Source organism: Eriocheir sinensis, chromosome 31 (assembly GCF_024679095.1).
Source record: "Eriocheir sinensis breed Jianghai 21 chromosome 31, ASM2467909v1, whole genome shotgun sequence".
Lineage (NCBI taxonomy): Eukaryota > Metazoa > Arthropoda > Malacostraca > Decapoda > Varunidae > Eriocheir > Eriocheir sinensis.
In genome coordinates this window covers 678,781-700,437 of record NC_066539.1, presented here as the reverse complement: position 1 = coordinate 700,437, position 21,657 = coordinate 678,781, and the positions used below count along the sequence as shown (strand labels likewise).

At 42.5% G+C, this 21,657-nt stretch overlaps 1 protein-coding gene across 1 annotated transcript in view; it reads right to left on the bottom strand.

Moving 5' to 3' along the window:
• Positions 1-20,599, bottom strand: part of LOC127005778 (uncharacterized) — a 58,551-nt gene extending 37,952 nt beyond the window's left edge. The window contains exons 1-2 of the mRNA XM_050874872.1: positions 20,460-20,599; positions 3,128-3,214 (exon numbers count right to left, since the gene is read on the bottom strand). The gene's annotated coding sequence lies outside the window, so the exon portion shown is untranslated. The remainder of the gene's footprint in view (positions 1-3,127; positions 3,215-20,459) is intronic.
• Between the last annotated feature and the right edge of the window lie 1,058 nt (positions 20,600-21,657).

Sequence of the window (21,657 nt, the reverse complement as noted above, 5' to 3'; positions counted from 1 at the left end):
AAAAAACACCTTTCCACTTCTAAACCTCTATCTGATCGCCAGTATGGGTTCCGCAAGGGGCGTTCTACTGGCGATCTCCTTGCCTTCCTAACTGACTCTTGGTCATCCTCTCTTAGCCGTTTCGGTGAAACTTTCTCTGTCGCGTTAGACATATCGAAAGCCTTCGATAGAGTCTGGCACCAGTCTTTGATTTCTAAACTGCCCTCTTTTGGAATCTATCCCTCTCTCTGTTCCTTTATCTCCAGTTTCCTTTCCGGCCGTTCTATCTCTGCGGTGGTAGACGGTCACTGCTCATCCCCTAAACCTATCAACAGTGGTGTTCCACAGGGCTCTGTCCTATCACCCACTCACTTCCTGTTATTCATCAATGATCTTCTTTCCATAACAAACTGTCCTGTCCACTCATATGCCGACGACTCCACTCTGCATTATTCAACTTCTTTCAATAGAAGACCAACACAACAGGAAGTACACGACTCCAGACTGGAGGCTGCAGAACGCTTAACCTCAGACCTTGCTATCATTTCCGATTGGGGCAGAAGGAACCTTGTGTCCTTCAATGCCTCAAAAACTCAATTTCTCCACCTATCAACTCGACACAATCTTCCAAACACCTATCCCCTATTCTTCGACAACACTCAGCTGTCACCGTCTTCAACACTAAACATCCTCGGTCTATCCTTAACTCAAAATCTCAACTGGAAACTTCATATCTCCTCTCTCGCTAAATCAGCTTCCTCGAGGTTGGGTGTTCTGTACCGTCTCCGCCAGTTCTTCTCCCCCGCGCAGTTGCTATCCATATACAGGGGCCTTGTCCGCCCTCGTATGGAGTATGCATCTCACGTGTGGGGGGGCTCCACACACATAGCTCTTCTGGACAGAGTGGAGTCTAAGGCTCTTCGTCTCATCAGCTCTCCCCCTCCTACTTATAGTCTTCTACCTCTTAAATTCCGCCGCGATGTTGCCTCTCTTTCTATCTTCTATCGATATTTCCACGCTGACTGCTCTTCTGAACTTGCTAACTGCATGCCTCCCCCCCTCCCGTGGCCCCGCTGCACACGACTTTCTACTCATGCTCATCCCTATATACTGCCCAAACCCCTTATGCAAGAGTTAACCAGCATCTTCACTCTTTCATCCCTCATGCTGGTAAACTCTGGAACAATCTTCCTTCATCTGTATTTCCTCCTGCCAACGGCTTGAATGCTTTCAAAAGGAGGGTATCAGGACACCTCTCCTCCCGAAATTGACCTTTCTTTCGGCCACCTCTTTTGATTCTTTTTGGGGAGCAGCGAGCAGCGGGCTTTTTTTTTTTGTTATTGTTTTCTTTTTTTTGGTGCCCTTGAGTTGTCTCCATTGTTGTAAAAAAAAAAAAAAAAAAAAATAAAAAAAAAAAAAAAAATACGTACTGAGTGAAAAAGTGGGTGTTAGTGGTGGCCGAGTGGATAAGGTGGTGAGCGTGGGGTCGGACTGAACAACATCAAAAGGCAGTTACGTAATGCCTACCGGTGCACGGGCTAGAACGAACGAAGAAAAAAAAAAAGAAAAAAAAAAAAAAAAAAAAAAAATGGGGGTTGGGCAAAATGGCAAGGGCCAGAACCAAATTGAATTTTCTTCATAGGTTTAGTTATTCCTATGACGCGGTTTCCTATGGTGCGGCCGTTGCTCAGAACCAATTAACCGCGCCATATGCGACGACTGTATATCTAATGAATTGTTATCATTAGTGTATTATTACTAACATATTAAAGACAACTTTCAAATAAACCTTCTTGCACTTTGTACATATCTTCATTTTATTATAAATCCTTAGATTTGCATTTATCTTACACTTTCACAATTCCTTCATGACTGTTATTACCGCCAGGGAACAAATAATAGGAGGTGAGGAGTAAATGGGGAGGCGGTGGCTGAATCGACAGAGTAACACCACCGTGTTCAGGAGGACGCGAGTTCAATCCCCGCCCGGTGCCACCAAGCTGGGATTTTTCAGCCGCCGCCGAGTGGCTTAAAACTACCCACATGCTGTCCAGAAGACCACCCATCAACCCGGACTCTAGATTCTAGGATTAAAGATGAGCTCCGGGAGGCAGCATGAGCCAATGCAAGATAGCGCCACTATAAACACTCGCCTGCGCCAGAACGGGCTGGGCCGACCATCAGGACCCACCAGGAAGAAGCCTCGGGCCGACCATCAGGCCCCACCGGGAAGAAGCCTACCGGCGCTATAGGCCGCGACGTAAAAAAAAAAATAATAATAAAAAATAAAAAAATAGGAAAAGAGTATGAAGGTTGTGGCGCTCATGGTGTAGGGACGCCTATCCTCTGTTAATATCCGTGTACTATCGCAAAGGTCATTTATTGTCGGGAATGTTATGACATTACGGTCAGAGAGGTCACCAAATCCATTAGGCTGGCCTACACTTGGATGACGGCACCCTTGTTCAGTGTCCTGAGTGAAACGCCATATAGGAGAGAATATGGTCTCAAGGTGAGGAGGGAGAGGCAGATTGCTAAAGGTCTGACGATGGGAAAACATGTCTTCTCGTCTTCGCTGTCTGCCCCTGCAGGAGAAGTCCACCTGAAGGAGGGACATGAGGAACAGAACGACGGAGATGTTTCCAGTAGGACCAGAATACGTAAGTGCATTCGCCTGCGTAATATGATTATATCTTTGCCCATTTACCCAATTATATACTGTATTGTTGTTGCCTTCGTTGCCTTCATACAATGTTGATGTTAGTAGATGTTAAGTGACATACACGTACAATGTTGGACGTTAAATGTTAAGTGAAGTGCTTAGCTGCCCTTTGTGGTGCTAAGAGACACGGACATTTTGAGTTTTATGTTTGTGATCCTGAAAGTAAATGTTATTGTTGACAGGTTTGACCACATTATATCGTACGTCTACGAGAAAGGTTGTTTCATTGTCCTACTGGCTACACAACTGCGGTAACACTGTTGATCAGCCCACATGCATGTTTTTTTTTTTTTTTTTTTTTTTATGTCTACGCCTATAGCGCCAGTAGGCTTGCTTGCAGACGCTAGGCGCAGACGTAAAAAAAAAAAAAAAAAAAAAAAAAGTAATCATGCCCACTGGATGAGGAGTGGCATGGTGTACACTAACCTGTTGGTTCTCAGCATTAGACTCTTGCTCTGTTAAGTCACCAAGAGCGATATCGTCATCAGCCCCAGCAGAGTTTGTGGTGTCAGCCTGGATGAAAAAGACAGTCCATTAGTATTACTGTGTCAGCAATGGCATGAAAATACAGTAGCTTGTACTGTTCCTTAGTCATACAATCGTAAGCCAGCTGTGACATCAAGATCAAGATCATACAAATGGCGCCCGAGGGGAAAACGGGATAACAGCATGGCATGGGCGATCCTCCTCAGTGGAGAGAGAGAGAGAGAGAGAGAGAATATCCATATCACCGAGCTATCCAATCAGGCACTCAGTCTCAGCCTCACTCGTCTGAGAAAGAAATGAGGGACAGCATGAGCGCCTGGATAGTATTGGTACCGGTACCGTACCGTATATATAGCTGGTACCGTTAGTATCGGTACTGGTACCGTTACCTGCCCACCCCTGTCGTTGAGTAGCGTGGCAGCGTGGGTACTGTATTGTTGTTCAAGTGGCGCGCGGGAAGAACTGAGCTCAGCTGTGTGGCCGCGGCGCCGTGTGAGTCCAGTTGCGTGAGACATATGGTGGCCACTCCATAAAATATCGTGTATAAGTGGAAAAAACGTGTAAATTAAACATTTATTTGGATTTTGGACCCCGTGTTATTTAAAAAAACGCGTAAAACAAACTCACGTAAATCGAGAGTTACCTGTATCTTATTTGACAGTCTTACATTTACGATTGCAGCTTCTTTTCTGTTTTTGCAAGCTTTCTCAGTCTACTCTAAAAATCCTTATTTTTCTTTAACCTGGTAGCAGCGGGGATCATATTTCATAATGGTTCCTCTAAGCGAGAAAAATGAGAAAAAATCAACACTCACACAAACCATTTAGTAATGTATATCAAAGCATTTGTGATCAGTTTATGTATCATCTATTTTGGGGGGTCTATGTCATGGCACAAATTTGGCCCGTCACTGCTACACAGTAAAGCCACAAATTTGGCCCGTCACTGCTATCAGGTTAAATAACAGAGAAAAGTAAAGTTTCTAGTACATGCCATAACGTGAAGATATACTGGGCTTTCAGTGCAATAAAAATCCAATAATCAGCATACGGACGATTATAAAATCCCAATAGTCTGAATTTCTAAGTGGCTGACAAATATTCCAATAATGAAAAGAAATTAAGAAAACAAATGAGCCACCAAATGCATTGAGCTGTGCCAAGCAGTGAGGAGACTCAGGAGAGATTAAAATTTGTCTGCATGTTGACAGACAAATATTTCTGTTCTCTGGACTGGGTAGCGGGAATGGGGTGAATTCGTATTCGTATTCTAATACGAATACAAATACTTCATATTTATGCGAATACGAAAACGAATATGAATACACTGAAATACTGATAATTTGAATACAGTAAACCCTCTCGTATCCGTGTTAATAGAGCCACGGGGGCACCCAGATATGGGAAAAACTCGGATATGGTGTAGGTTAAGTCTACGGACCTGAAAACCCAACTTTTGATCACGGCCTGCCATAAAGGCAATGACAGAGTACTGCATAGGTGCTTCTGTCCATACTCATACTATGGTATGCCCCATGGCTTTGTAGCAGTCAGTCTGCACCAGGGAGTGAAATGCGTGCGATTGATGTGCTCCGGGCGCTGAGAAAAGGGTTCGAGCAGCGTCATCGCGGTTTGCACTCGCGGCAATCTCTCCCTGGCTTATCGCAGTCCTGCTGCACCTTGGGATTTGGCAATTAGGCGCAACAGCCTCAGCCGCTAACCCATTGCTGGGGTGCCTAGCCCTGTGTTAACAGGCAGCAGCTAATGTTTCCCTGCCTGGCCAATCACAGTAGCGGGGCCTGGACCTAACCCAGAAAAGCCCAGGTATTTGTGGCAGCTTAACCGCCCAAGTCTGCACCATCGTGTTGACCACGTAGGCTTTCTAGCAGACCCAGCACTGCCACAACAAACTTTTTACGGGTCCTGTTTTACAAAACTGGAAGGCCGATCGCTTTGTGCTGTTCTTAGGTGCGCGCCCACGGCTTTATTGCTGTGTAGCTGCATTAGCAACCTTGTGGCAACGAGCACCGCGGGCTTTACCACCCGGGTCAACCAGAAGGCAAACCAGAGCGATACCCAAAGCGGTCCGGACCTGCAACGAGCATCAAGTGCTCCGAGCAGGCTTCTATACGGACGCCCGGGCAGGCACCCCAGGGTGCTACTCTTTTAAGCCCGGCAATGAGCCCGAAGGCACTCAGACGCCGGGCAAGTACGCCAGGCCGCCCCACTCTAAGTGTGAGTGGGGAGGATAACCAAGGAGTCAATGACAACCTGGCGCATCCACTTGCACGGTGATCTGTGGCTGTTTAGTTACACTGTGTTGCCCTTGCGAGCCAGGGTGGGCAGGTACCCCCTGCACAGTGCATCCATTGGGACCACAGGGAGGCCAGCCACAAGAAGTAACCACGATTCACGGCCAGCCCGCACCTCCAGATCGGGCTGGCCCACGGGACTCCCGAACCCCTGCGGGCCCCTTTACTCACCTTACAGTTAGCATGGTAAAATCCTTCTTTCACATGTCGGACCAAGGGCGGTACTTATCCACATTTCTTATTCCGTCCCGACTCCCACAGGAGTGCTAGCAGACCCGCAAGCCTTCTCCACAGGGACGGAGCCCTGCTCACCTACTCCAGTCTGGACTTAGGCAGTCATCAAGGCTTAAGCTAGGGTTCGCACTGTGTGTTTCATTTAAACAGTCCTTTGACACTCCCGCCATTTAAACCTGCACTGCCTTGACTCTTGTCACTTCGATATGGTCTGCAGCGCTCGGCAAGGACATTTACGTGCCAGTTGTACTGCGAAGCACACAGCTTTCCTGCGAACCTTCACACCAGGACATCAATATTATTGCTACGTGCAAGCTGGGGCGCACCTTACGGGTGCGGTGCCGGTAAGCCGCCTGAACAGAGATTAGAGGCATCGTGCGGGCATTTTGAACGACTTTAGGCAGCACGCGACAATTTTTTTATATTTTTTGGAAAAAATCAAATATTTTTTAAAACTCCTGGATACGGGCGAGGTCGGATACGGTGCACCCGGATAACTGAGGGTTTACTGTACAAATACGAATACTTCATGAGAGTATTCGTGAATGCATTCATGAATACTTTTCCGTGAAAATAACTTTTTCATGTAGGTACTTTTTTTTTTTTTTTACAGCTAAGGAGACAGTCCAAGGGCGTAAAGAAAAATAAAAAATAAAAAAAGCCCGCTACTCACTTCTCCAGAATAGAGGTCAATTTCGGGAGGAGAGGTGTCCTGATACCCTCCTTGTGAAAGAGTTCAAGTCGTAGGCAGGAGGAAATACAGATGAAGGAAGATTGTTCCAGAGTTTACCAGCGTGAGGGATGAAAGAGTGAAGATGCCGGTTAACTCTTGCATAAGGGGTTTGGACAGTATAGGGATGAGCATGAGTAGAAAGACGTGTGCAGCGGGGCCGCGGGAGGGGGAGAGGCATGCAGTTAGCAAGTTCAGAAGAGCAGTCAGCGTGGAAATATCAACAGAAGATAGAAAGAGAGGCAACATGGCGCCAGAATTTAAGAGGTAAAAGATTATCAGTATGAGGAGGAGAGTTGATGAGACGAAGAGCCTTTGACTCCACTCTATCAAGGAGAGCTGTGTGAGTGGAGCCCCCCCACACATGAGATGCATATTCCATACGAGGGCAGACAAGGCTCCTGTAAATGGATAGCAACTGTGCGGGGGAGAAGAACTGGCGGAGACGGTACAGAACGCCCAGCCTAGAGGAACTTAATTTAGTAAGAGATGAGATATGAAGTTTCCAGTTGAGATTTTGAGTTAAGGATAGACCGAGAATGTTTAGTGTTGAAGAAGGTGATAGCTGAGTGTTGCCAAAGAATAGGGGATAGTTGTTTGGAAGATTGTGTCGAGTGGATAAGTGGAGAAACTGTGTTTTTGAGGCGTTGAAGGACACCAGGTTCCTCTTGCCCCAATCGGAAATAATAGTAAGGTCTGAGGCTAAGCGTTCTATTGCCTCCAGCCTTGAACCGTTAAGTTCCTGTGAAAGTGGGTCTTCTATTAAAAGAAGTTGAGGAATGCAGAGTGGAGTCATCGGCGTAAGAATGGCAAGGACAGTTCGTTTTGGAAAGATCATCAATGAACAACAGAAAGAGACTGGGAGATAGGACAGAACCCTGTGGGACACCACTGTTAATAGGTTTAGGGGAAGAACAGTGACCGTCCATCACAGCAGAAATAGAATGGTCAGAAAGGAAACTGGAGATAAAGGTACAGAGAGAAGGATAGAAACTGTAGGAGGGTAGTTTGGAAAGCAAAGATTTGTGCCAGACCCTATCAAAAGCTTTTCCAGCACAATAAGCACAATAGCAAAGGTTTCACCGAAACGGCTAAGAGAGGATGACCAAGAGTCAGTTAGGAAGGCAAGGAGATCACCAGTAGAACGCCCCTTGCGGAACCCATACTGGCGATCAGATAGAAGGTTAGAAGTGGAAAGGTACTTTTGAATCTTCCGGTTAAGGATTGATTCAAAAGTTTTAGATAGACAGGAAAGTAAAGCTATAGGGTGGTAGTTTGAGGGATTGGAACGGTCACCCTTCTTAGGCACAGGCTGTACAAAGGCATACTTCCAGCAGGAAGGAAAGGTAGATGTTGATAGGCAGAGACGAAAGAGTTTGACCAGGCAGGGTGTCAGCACAGAAGCACAGTTTTTAAGGACAATAGGAGGCACTCCATCAGGTCCATAAGCCTTCTGAGAGTTGAGGCCAGAGAGGGCATAGAAAACATCATTTGGAAGAATTTTAATAACAGGCATAAAGGAGTCAAAGGGGGGATGAATAGGAGGAATATGCCCAGAATTGTGAAAAAATCTGCGTGAGCGGCGTGGATCGAACTCGCGTCCCCTAAGGTGGAAACCCTAAGCTCTACCACTGAGCCATCGGGCAGTGTGTGTGTGTGTGTGTGTGTGTGTGTGTGTGTGTGTGTGTGTGTGTGTATGGTATGCATGTATGTATGTATGTATTTATGTGTGTGTGGAGGGGATGTGTGGTATGAGTGCTTGTGGAATGAGTGCTTGTGGAATAAGTATTTGTGGAATGAGTGCTTGTGGAATGAGTGCGTGTGGAATGAGTGTGTGTGGAATGAGTGTTTGTGGAGTGAGGGGTTGTGGAATGAGTGTGTGTGGAATGAGTGTTTGTGGAATGAGTGTTAGTGGAATGAATGCGTGTGGAGTGAGAGGGTCTGGAATGAGTCCTTGGAATGAGCAAATGTGGAATGAGTGAGACAAAGAAAACAAAATAACTAGAGAGTTCCCATTCAATTACTATGGTGGAGGCGCCAAGTGCAGGTCATTCAATATAGCGGCCGGCGGCCGAACGCTGACGGGAGAGATAACCCCTCCATGTGTATTAGAGCTCAGTGGGAGAGAGGCGCACTATTACGCTATATGTAGCAACGTAAAAATAATGAAACATAAAATACCTTCACATATATATATATATATATATATATATATATATATATATATATATATATATATATATATATATATATATATATATATATATATATATATATATATATATATATATATATATATATATATATATATATATATATATATATATATATATATATATAAGTTTGTGGATGTCTGCATTTATGTAGGCATGCTCATATATCTTTCTATGACTTGCACTACATCTATTAATTGAACCTCAACTTTTTATATTTGAAATTCAACTTTTTTAATTTGAAATTCAACTTTTTTAATTTGAAATTCAACTTTTTTAATTTGAAATTCAACTTTTTAAATTTGAAATTCAACTTTTTAATTTGAAATTCAACTTTTTTAATTTGAAATTCAACTTTTTTAATTTGAAATTCAACTTTTTTAATTTGAATTTCAACTTTTTTAATTTGAATTTCAACTTTTTTAATTTTGCAATTCAACTTTTTTAATTTGAACTTCAACTTTTTAATTTGAATTTCAACTTTTTTAATTTGAATTTCAACTTTTTAAATTTTGAACTTCAACTTCTTTAACTTCAACTTTTTTAATTTGAACTTCAACTTTTTAATTTGAATTTCAACTTTTTAATTTGAATATCAACTTTTTTTTAATTTGAAATTCAACTTTTTTTAATTTGAGGGTGAAAAGGTGTAGAATGTTGGGCCTGTCTCCAAGACGGTCGGGAATACGTGTAGGGTGCTGAACCAACTGCTCTAGGTCGTTGAGGAGAGCAAAGTTGTAGGCTTGTTCACCAGGCTGGTCAGTGAAGGAGGATGAAAGCCAAAGCTGGTGGTGAACATTGAAATCTCCTAAGATGGAGATTTCAGCAAAGGGAGAGTGAGTCAAGATGTGCTCCACTTTAGAGTTCAAGTAGTCAAAGAATTTTACATAGTTAGTAGAGTTAGGTGAGAGATAAACAGCACAGATGTATTTAGTAATAGAATGACAATGAAGTCTTAGCCAGATGGTAGAAAATTCTGAAGAGTCAAGGTTGTGGGCACGAGAGCAAGTGATGTCGTTGGGCACGTAGGCGCAACATCCAGCTTTGGATTGAAATTTAGGATAGAGATAGTAGGAGGGAACAGAGTAGAGGTTGCTGTCAGTAGCCTCAGAAAGTTATTCAATAATAAAATGGCATCATGAACTTATAACTGATGGCAGCATTCTCCTAGACATATTTGTTTTCCAAAATGTTCAAGTATATATCTAAGCTGTACTGAAAGAAACACAACAAAATACCTTATCAAATTATATTAACCAAGTCTTTTTTAGTATCCTGCTGTAGATCTTACTTCTATTATAATACACCCCCTACCACTGGCAAGAGGCAACTGAGAGCCGCCGTCGCCGCCAGACTCCAACAGTCACAGCAGCCATGCTAGTGAACCTGTATCATACACGTCGGACAAACAGGAACGAAGATTTGTGACGTGGAAGGAACAATAACTATTATTTCTGATGATGGATTTAAGATCATTCGGCATATTATTCGAAGAATACGAATACTTTTCCCAAGTATTTGAATACGAATGCGAATACTTTGATGTCAGATGACAAAGTATTTGAATACGAATACACCCAAATACTGTACTATTTGAATGTATTTGAATACGAATACCGAATACGAATACCCCATCCCTGCTGGGTAGTGCCTTAAATTATTGAAGAGATGGCTCCAATGAGTACTACAAGTGAGTCCTGAGCTGATGCTCAAGGATGAGTGAAACTGATAAAGTGACATGTACAGTAGGTACGTTAAAAAAATTTTGCATGGTCCAGTAATTATGTAAAAATATTATAAATGAGTGAAAAGTAAATAGATTACCGCTGCTACTGGGTTAAGAAATTTTGCATGGTCCAGTAACTATGTAAAAATATTATAAATGAGTGAAAAGTAAATAGATTACCGCTGCTACTGGGTTAAGAAATTTTGCATGGTCCAGTAACTATGTAAAAATATTATAAATGAGTGAAAAGTAAATAGATTAGGTGAATATAGACTACTCAGGCAGCTTTGACTCGATGAAATGACACCTCCAAGTTACAGAGTGTTTTTGTAAACTTGCTTTACTATTTATTGCCTTATTTTCACCTCTGGATCTATTCTCTTTGAAGGGATTTAAATTCCTAAAACTGCAGTTTAGCACTTTTATGCAATATTGGTGAGTAATGAAGTACAGTTAACCCTTGATATAACGGACTAATTGGGGGGACATTAGTCTGTTAATACCGAAAGTCTGTTATAAGCGGCATATATTTAAAGATACGCACAATAATACCAACGAACCTAATAAACATAGGTATAGTTTTTTTTATTGTGTATGTTGTCTCCACGTTGTCTGCAGAACTTTTTTTTTTTTTTTTTTTTACGTTGTTGCCTATTGCGCCGGTAGGCATCTTCCCGGTGGGGCCTGATGGTCGGCCCAAGGCTTCTTCCAGGTGGGGCCTGATGTTCGGCCCAGCCCGTTCTGGCGCAGGCGAGTGTTTATAGTGGCGCCATCTTGCATTGGCTCATGCTGCCCCCCGGAACTCGTTCTTGATTTGCTTGGACGGCTTCCTCTAGAGTCCGGGTTGATGGGTGGTCTTCAGGACAGCATGTGGGTAGTTTTAAGCCACTCGGCGGTGACTGAAAAATCCGAGTGGTAGCGTGAGGATTCGAACCCGCGTCGTCCATCACACGGCGAATGTGGGTCCAGTACGCTATCACTTCGGCCACCGCCTACCCTACTGCACAGCACACTTGCCAACGGACTGCAATGCACTGAGGCTGCCAGGTTGGAAGTGGGGCCCGGCAGGGGGACCGTATTGTTACAAGTATGGGTAAAATTTTACAAGTGTGTCTATCTCGCACTGGCAGACGAAACCTTTTTTTTTGGTAGTTTTCGGTGTATTATGAAATAGTCTGCTAACTGTTTCTGTCACAAATCAATAAATGATTGACTTTTCAGTGCCTGTTGTACACCCGTCGCCGTTGTCGCATAATAACTCGCAGAGAGAGGTTCAGCTTGCTGACTGTTTCTCTGTTTCACTCACCACTCACAAAGATCACAAATGGACAAACTAAAACAAAACCAGGCAAATTAATGCTTTCACTGCCGTGTATTCCTCCAGTGCGCAAGCATGGTGGACACCAGAGTGACTTATTTCTGCAAGGAGGTATTTCACGCAACACCACCGCCGTGCCCCGTCTTGCACCGTGTATTTCCTCCGCCCCACACCAAATCCAGAATAAATTCAAACTAACCAAACCTAACCTAACCTACCTAACGGGCGACCCCTTAAGCTGTGTCAGTACCGATACTCACAAACACTTGGTTATTTTCCATTACATTTACATCCTGGATTGATGCATAAGACTTTCTTGTGGTTAAAATAGGTTCTTCATTTGAATGGGAACCACAAGGAGGAAAATATTTCATAAGGTGGGCTGAAAAAGACAACAGTAATTGAAGCAGATAACGGGAGGAGGGCGAGGTGGCTAGCAGATGCCAATGTAGTTACCGGGCACAGTTCATTAAAAAACATTCTCGGTTGGTCCCCGTGAATTTCTGACCCTCTGACCTTGTCCGTTATATCCGAAATCCGTTATATCGAGGGTTTACTGTATAGTAGAACCTTGTTTATTCAGCATTCAAAACTACGGCACCCTCAAAACAACGGCAAATATCTGGGGCCCAAATTAACTTTTTTTTTTTTGTGTTGCCTCTAGCATCGGTAGGCTTTCTTAAGGGGCCTTGTGGACAGCCCCACCCATTGGTGGTGCAGGCTGATTTAATTTATAGTGGCTGCCATGATGTATTACTCTTTCTGGGCCCATACTGTCCCCAGTGCTCCTCTTGACCAAAGTCGCTGAAGTTAGGGTTGATTGAAGATTTGGACAGAATGTGGGTGATTTTCTGCCACTCGGCATCAACTTGAAAAATCAGCTTATTTCGGTGGGGGTTCGAACCTAGTTCCGGCCAAGTCTACCACGCCCGCATGGTGACCATTCAGCAGCTGCCTCCCCGCACCTTCTGTAGATGTGGGGTACACAGATGTAGATGCCGGGTACACACACCAACAAAACATCGTAACGTAACTCTTGTCATGTAACAAAAACGCCAGTGTGGACGCGACCTCATAACGACACTGCATAACACCCGTGCCAACATACGTATATGTTACGTGTCGGGGTTTGCTCCCGTTCCACCAATTGTTGTTTTTTGTGCGTCACATAAAAGGATGTTACAGGGTGAGGTTAAGCAGTGTATGGACGGGACATGTGTTAGATGCATATCAGCTGGCTGCACTGAGTCTGTTCAACTTGCTGACAGCTCAGTAGTCTGTTAATTGACCATGCCTTCCCTCACCTCTTCTCTCTCTCTCTCTCTCTCTCTCTCTCTCTCACTAGAGAGAGAGAGAGAGAGAGAGAGAGAGAGAGAGAGAGAGAGAGAGAGAGAGAGAGAGAGAAGAGGTAAGGGAGGGCATGGGCATATGAGTGTGTGGGAGTGTCAAAGTTTGTTGAGTGACCCCTTAAATGGTGTCCACACCACCGTTCTCGCAGATGGTGCCACAGGTGAGTTTAAATCGGAAAAGTTGGAAAGTTTCATTTAATCAGTGCAACATCTGTGGTCATATGCTGGAGAGAGACAGAAGGGGAAGGAATTGTAGGAGAAGGGAACAGATCCCAAGAGACGGGACACAACCCCCGATTAATACCTGGTACCCATTCACTGCTGGGTGGACAGAGGTGTAGGATATCGGAAAAGCCGCCCAAATTTTTCCACTCCGCCTGGAAATCGAACCCGGGCTCTCTCGGTTGTAAGCCGAGTGTGCTAACCACTGCACCACGAAGCCCCCCGTTTAAATCGGAAATATGCTAGGTACCCAAATTTCACATAGAACACTTCAGTAACTGAATCTGTAGTAATAGTACTTAATAATGTTAAATGATGATCTAGTCAAGAAATGTAGGCATGGTAAGGTAGCGTTTATAATTATAAAGGTTACGATATCATTGGCACAAGGTGATAGTCTTTCCTTGTGTGTAAACAAGATCACGTGTTATTCACCATGCCATAGACCGGTGTGTTGTGCCGCAATATTGAGACCTCCCTTTAACCATTACTACTGGACCATTGGGCCTATTATTCGGTAGGACAGGATGTATTTACTTTATTAGCAATTCTAAAGGAGTTCTATTCTATTGGGGAGGCGGTGGCTGAGTGGTTAGCATCCCAATCCCGCACTTCATTGCGTCCTGGATGATGTGGGTTCAAATCTGCCACTACCAGCCAAAAATAGATGGCGCCACTAGAAATACTTGCCTGTGCCATGACAAGCTTGGGCCGACCACCAGGCCCAACCAAGAAAGCCTACCGGCTCTATAGGCCTGGATGAAAAAAAAAAAAAAAAAAAAAAAAAAAAGAAAAAGGCTGGCAATTCTATAGGAGTAAGTCTAAAAACAAGGGCAAAATGGTTTATCTGGCACAAGCTTCACCGCATTCGTGCCGGATAAACGAGGTTCCACTGTACTTTGCCTCCAGGATTCACTTCAACCCCCATCAAGCCACGAGCCCTTTGTCCAGCTGCCCATCATCATCCAAATTGGACAAAATATGAACGCGTGCATATTTTGTCCAACTTAAATGATGACGACACTTCAGTACGTAGGACTCATCACACCACCTCAAAATTAGGCGCTAAAAGCTGTGGAAAGTTCCAAAGCTACTGAAGTACGCATGTGTGGGCACAACCCGAAATATTGTGCCACTTCTGACCTGCCTCGATTTTTTCATAAACTTACGTTTTTGCATTTGTCTCTTCCATATCTATAAATTTTGTTCTATGATTTTTTTTTTGTCCAATGAATATGAAAATTCAACTTATTTTCAGTTTATTATAATTTCCAGAGTAATTACTAAAATAATTTATAAAATGTTTAAATCATTAGAACCAGCTTGAAATGCTGTAAAACTTTTATCAAATGAGTTTTTACAAGATATGTACTTGAAAAATGGCTGTTTTTTTGTGTTCTCCAGAGGCACCTCTTAGATTTTTTGCGTCCTTTAGGGGTTAACCCCTTCAACATGAGGACGTGTATACTGCGTTCTTGCATGCCCTGTACCATATATGAGGACGCGCATACTGCGTCCTGGCTTGCTTTTGCCAATATACAAGTTATTTTATCTCTATATTTATGCTTACGTCTCAAAATTATCAATTAATTTATGTTTCTTGATGTGCACCATTTAATTCTGCATCTTTTCATATATAATACATGATGATTATGTCAAGTTTATGGCTGAAAACTTATATTCAATAGCGACATTTGAAATTTGGCACGCACGACAATCCTGGATACGGCGCGGGGCACTGTTTTGGCCCGGCCGTAGTGAGTTTCTTTATGTGCACCATTTAATTCTGCATGTTTTCATATATAATACATGATAATTATGTTGAGTTTATGCGTGGCAATCTTGGATAAGGCGCGGGGCGCTGTTTTGGCCCGGCCATAGTGAAGGGGTTAAGGTCACATATTTCATAATTGAACCTCAAATTTTCTGTACCAAATTGGAGAGCCTGACACTCATCTATATCGAAGGGCATCTGTCAGACCAAGCTGATATTTTATGCAAATCTTCTTGGAGGCTGTCTGTCTTCATGTTAGGACTAAATTACCAATCTTTAAGTCGTTGGCATATTTACTCATGAGATTACTGAGTCCAACATCAATATTGTTGGTGTAAACTATACACAGCACTGGGCCAAGAGTTGAACCCTGGGGGACACCACTCATGACAAGTGCCCACTCAGAGTTAAACCCATCTACCAACACTCTTTGCTGTCAGCTGTTCAACCAATTTGTGATTCATTGGCATACTCTACCAGCAATACTTGGTTGCTTTATTTTATAAAGTAATTTATGGTGTGGAACTTATCAAATGCTTTCTGAATATCAAGACAGACTACGTCCAGTGATTTGGTTATGCCAAAAGCTGAGAAGAGGTCGTTATAAAAGGTTAACAGGTTCGACAAACAGGATCTCTTGTTATGCACAACATGTTGAGAATCCTTAATTAGAGGAGTTCTGTCCCCCCAAAATTGCCAGTGATCGCTAGCTACTTTAACTAAAACTGAGTCAACTCCTGTTGAAGCTATGAGGACTCGCACACTTTGAAATCTCTCACGTGATAAATCATAATTGCACTGTACCTATAGTCTACAAGACATTGACCCCAAGTGTTTATTCTAAAAATTTTCATGTGAAGTGGTGAGAAACACTCTACCATTCAGTTATTACAAGCTAAATACTCACACCTAAGCTTACACCATTCTCGCATTCTTTTCTAATCTCCTGCCGCATGTATAGCTTGAACCATTTTTCTAATAGATTCCACAAAGACTAATGTTTAATCTGGAAAGTACTGAACAGAATCTAATGGGTAGAACTCATGGTAAAGAGATATTTAAAAGGCCAAAACCCGCACAGTACTGAAAGGAGCCACTGAGGGGCCGAACTCACTCTCAACAAGACTTACCAACACATTGGGGCAAAGGGCTGTAGCTGTCTAGGACACTGGGGAGAAAGAAACAGTGGAACACCTAATTGTAGAATGTAGCAACTACGAGAGGCAGAGAGGGGAGTTAGTACCAGAAGAAGTGATGGTGATGAGCCGATGAGAAGTGATACAGGTCAAAAGAAGAAGGAAGTTTGTTTTGGTTTGGAATGCCAAGTCGTATAAATCTTCCTCCAAGGTATAAATACATACGAGCTATGTTCGTGATTTATTAATTGCTTTAGTGCATGAAGTGCCTAAAATTGACAGTACATTAAGTTTTTGTACGCCAAAATACAATGAACAACAGGTCGTAGGTTCAGGCTGCTGTGCAACCGAAGTTTCATAATATCATTTATCATAATACTGCATCTGTGTTAAAGATTACTGAAGAATAATGTTCTCAATATTCATAACTTTGTTTTGAATTACACTGGGATAAGCAAAAATTTTTTTTATAGTAGACCCACTTTTCTGTACCAAGTTATGCTTTCCAGATAATCTGGCATTTTTTTTTGAGGGCCAGAACTCCTCTAATTAATGAGTGGCTTTCAAGGTAACTCACAATTTTGTCTCTAATTATTCTCTCGAGTAGCTTACTTACTACTGAAGTTAGATTAATGGGCCTGTAATTACCCGGTACTATTTTGTCACCTTTTTAAAAAATCAGTGTCACATCATCCATTTTCCAATCTGAGGGGACGATACTGTCGCAAGAGAGAGAGAAAGTAAAGCAAACGAATATAGAAAATCAGGCTTCAAAATAATAAGAAATAAGAACTGATGGTTGGAGGTTGCATAAAATGTATTTCAGCTCTTCACCAAATTCGTCCTGTGCCTTCTGGTCTTGCCGATTGATCATGCAAGCATTTTATTTAATTATTTTTTCTAATATGTATACATGTGTTTGTTATGTAAAGAGATCTGTATTTATAATCCTTACTATATACATGAAGCAGTGTATTCAAGAAGCATGATAAAACCATGCAGATTATACAAACAAATTTCCAAACTCCTAATGTGACATCGTAAGCTCTGAGACAAGGTTAATTTGTAATTAAGAATAACAAGGAAGTCACACTTAAAGTAATTGCCCCCGTGTAACAGGACCTTTAGGAAATAATCTTTTGTTGAATTCAACTTGAACAGCAAAGACCAGTTTCATTAGACTGATGAGTGGAAGGTAACTTTTTCTCAGTGCCCTAGAATGAACCAGCCAATATGCCTCACCAAAGAGCTCCACCATGCACTGTGTGTCAAAGGAATACAACACAATCAGCATGCATTTCAGTGCAATGAATGTGACGGAGGGCAACATAGTAGGTTACCTGCATAACCGATCAATTTACATTCTTTTGTTTGTTAAACTTTCATCTACTAATTTGACATCCTGCCACTATTGTTAATTAAATTTTAAATTTAGACCATACTTTTATTCCTGTGGGTAATCTTTTCCTTCTGTAATATTATGTAAGTACAGTCATACCTCGGTTTACGAGTTTAATTCGTTCCTGAGTTTTCCTCGCACACCAAAACACTCATAAACCAAAACGAATTTCCCATTGAAATTAATGTAAATCCCATTAATATGTCCCATATCTCAAAAAAATATTTATACATATAAAAATCGTTCTACATGTTATTTTATCCAGAATTAAAGTAATTTTACTAACAAATACCAATGATAAATAATATAAAACACAAATCAATGAATTACAGTTGTTACGGAGACTCCCGCAACCACTAACTACACTCGAACTCGAGGTGTAGGCTTCGCACCGGGGTTTAGCAGCCACAATTTCCCTGTTCTCGAGGCACCGGAACTATGTTCGACCACCAACATAAAGTTAACCTGACGTATCGTCCGAGATGGAGGATGAACAGGAGTCAGTCATGTCCAGGAGGGCATACAAGCCACCGAGGCTCACACTCTGTTCATGTTGCAAGCATTGTATCCACCGTTCCTGTTTTCTTCTTTGCAGCACCATCCCTTTTAGCCATCCATCTTGGGGACATTGTTAAAGCACAAAGAACGCACACTGTACTGCTGAAAACACTAAGATCGCACACCAAAGCACAAATGCGAGTTAACAACAGGAAAGATGCAAACTTGCCACCCTTTCCTTAAGATACGGAACACCATTTGTTTCGTATTTGGCTGTCTGAATGGTCAAGGGAGGGCTATACCTTTGACAGACAAAAAAAAAAAAAAAAAAAAAAAAAAAAGTTTTTTTTTCACATTTTCACATTTTCTGTAGATTTTCATTGCGGATATCATGTACATACGATGACTCGGTACATAATGACATCATGATATCCTGGTAACGCTATTAATTATCTGAAACATGGACTAAAGCAGAAAAATTACTGTAATAATGCACATATCAATGACAATGTTTCTTTTTTTCATATTCCTTATACATCATGAAATGTCGCAGTCATAATATGTGTCACCATGCATGATATGAAATAGGCCTGATTTTGGCACTCCCCCCCCCCCCCCCCTCCCCCCCAAAAAAAAGTGCACCAAATTTTTTGTTTAAAGAAAAAATGACATTGTCAGTTGAAGAAAACCTATATAACTATGCAATTTCAATCAAATCCATTTCATTATAAATTTTCTACAATTTTTTTAAGGCACGAAAACTGTTTTGAAATATGGCCATTTGAAGTTTTCACTGTCGTGTATCACCGTTAATACTTGCACAATTGCCATTATTTTCACACACAAGTCACCAGCCACTAGCGTTAATGTACATAACAAAACCGCAAATAATTTTGATATCTACTGTGACATGTCGCCATCATTGTGTCACGTCACCGGGCATTGCCACTTTCATGTCTTCTTTCTTCTTGCACTTTTACCGGCAAATTGCCTCATGCAGGGGTATCATCACATGACCAAATCATCGGAATGAGGTTTTGATTATCCAGCAATGAGCGCATTCTTATTCCTTCTCATTCCTACCAGCTGGCACTTTTCACTGGCAGACTTGCACTTGGTGGAGGAATATTAAACTGCTAAAGGATGCCAGATGCTTCTAGATGTTTCTCTGCAAATGTTGGCCTATCTACAATGCCTTATACTTGCAGGAAATAGAGAAATATGGCGGGATACTATCGTGTGCACTATGGTTGGTTCACCCAAGTCTGAAGTGAGCAGTATCGTCGCTGGCAACCTCCCATCACACGGAGTGTCCAATTTCATGGATACTGTATGCTAGCCTACACATAGTAAACAGTTGTCAGTGTTAATAATGTGCAGGCAGCAATAACAAATACCATTGATTATGAGTTAAAAATATTAGTAATGTCGCAATTAGTTGTTTTGTTAATTTACAAGATCACTGAATATGATTATTAAACAGTCTTGAAGCTGTCCACCACCAAGTAAATCAGCAGGCTTTATAATAATAAAACAGCTACAGGGGGGTCGCCTGATATGCGAACTTGGGATATGCGAACCACCTCATATGCGACCTCCTTCCTCCCTCCCTCCCCCCCTTGGGGGGTGGAGCACGTGGGAGCGGTGACTTGACTCGGTAGTAAGAGAAAAGTTTTTTTTTCATTCATTTCATGTTCCCGACTTCGCTAACATCCATTTCCTACCAAATAATGAACTTGCTGTTACTCACTTCCCGAAGGAAGGGAAATAAACAATGGCGCAATCTGGCAACTCTACTCTGTGAGACGGCTCCACGTGTTCTCTTCATCAGTACGTCTAAAGCAGCCATTGCTCTCACAAGCTGTGTCTGTGCTGTGTGCAAGCTAGCCTGTGGGCTATTGTTGTTGCTGTTGTTATTATGGCGCCTCTAAAGAACTCGAAAAAGCAGTTTATTACATTGGAAACTAAGTTAAAAAAATGTGGCTGACCGCCCATATACCATTATTTACATGCTTTTTAAGGTTCCTAATATGCGAATTTGCGATATGCGAGGCTTTGAACCGCCCATATTCTCGCATATTAGACGACCCCCCTGTATTTGCGAATTACTAATATTTTTTAACTCAAAATCGACTATACAGAAGCCCCCTGTCGTTCACGGGTATTTGGTTCCGCGAGATTCCCGTGATCCGCGAATCTGCGATCGACAGGACTATAATCAAATAGGGAAAGTAGGGTTTTGTGCTACCATCTCCATCGAATAAAAAAAATCGATTTCTAAGGCATTTCTAAGCATTGTTATATAGTTTTGCATACACGTGAATCACAAATTAAATATGGACTGTAATAATTTAACACTCACTCTGTGGTTGGTTGTGGTGAGTGTGAGTGCGTAGGCGGTGGTGGTTGTGGGCTGTGGCGTCACACATTTGAGAGGACCCGGGGCGGTCTGGGTTGCCCAAGTTGCCCTCTCAAACGCACTCCAGCTGGGCGCTACAGACCGTGTATACGCAAGTTTTCATCTGGCTTCGGTGGGGGGTGTCGCAAATACCCTACCCGCGTATAAGCGAATCCGTGAACAGTGAGGCCGTGAACGGTGGGGGGCTTCTGTAATTGATGTTATTTGTTGTTGCTGCCTGCATATTATTGACATTGACGACTGTTTACTATGTGTAGGCTAGCATACAGTATCTATGAAATCGGACACGCCGTGTAATAGCGGGTTGCCAGTGCACGATAATGCTTACTTCCGACTTCGGTGAACTGACTATAGACCTATGGTGGAAAGGGGGCTTTAAATGCCTCCCTCTAAACAAGTCACGTGCAAAAACGGCCACGCAGCAGCAATTTTAATGACGTTCGCCTGAATTTTAGATGGTTGAAGATTCTAATGCTTCCTATTTCACATCTCAACCATGACTTCATTTTTTATCACATGAAAGGTATAGCCCCCCCTTAAGCAGATAAAATTCTGTATTTTAAAACTGTAGTGAGCATATTTTTTGGTGAATCACAAAACCAGTCCATAAAATTATGTTTGTTAAGGGTCGTCCTGAAATAAGTGTAAAATATGCGTTGTAACATCCCTCCCCCCTTCCTCCTACCTTAACCAGCAGCGTGCAGCGGCTGTCAGTCACGGCAGGCTAGAGAAATTTTAGGGTTGTCATCCGTTCCTTAAAACATGGATTCATTCTGAATTGGAGAATGGGGTGCTGTGTTACTTATTTTTTTAGCTCAAGTGGCAACCCTACCTAACTGAGACTCTATTCCCATTGTTTTCATTTGAGCACTCACATCTTGCGGCGAACAAAGGGAACCCATGCTCAAGTCTTCGACTTGTACAAAAAAAACACGCCAGTCCTCATTGAAAGACCAACTTGGTCGGCTAGGCTGACGTCAGCATCTTCCCCTCCCCTTCATGAGCCGTCACCTGGAAAGGGTCTGTGGTCCATCCTCGGAGGGATGTACGTGCTTGACCACGATGGCCTCCACATATCCCGTGTCCCCTCCCTTGAGGTAGCAACAAATTTAAGAAAAAAAAAAGTACAAACAGGATGCTC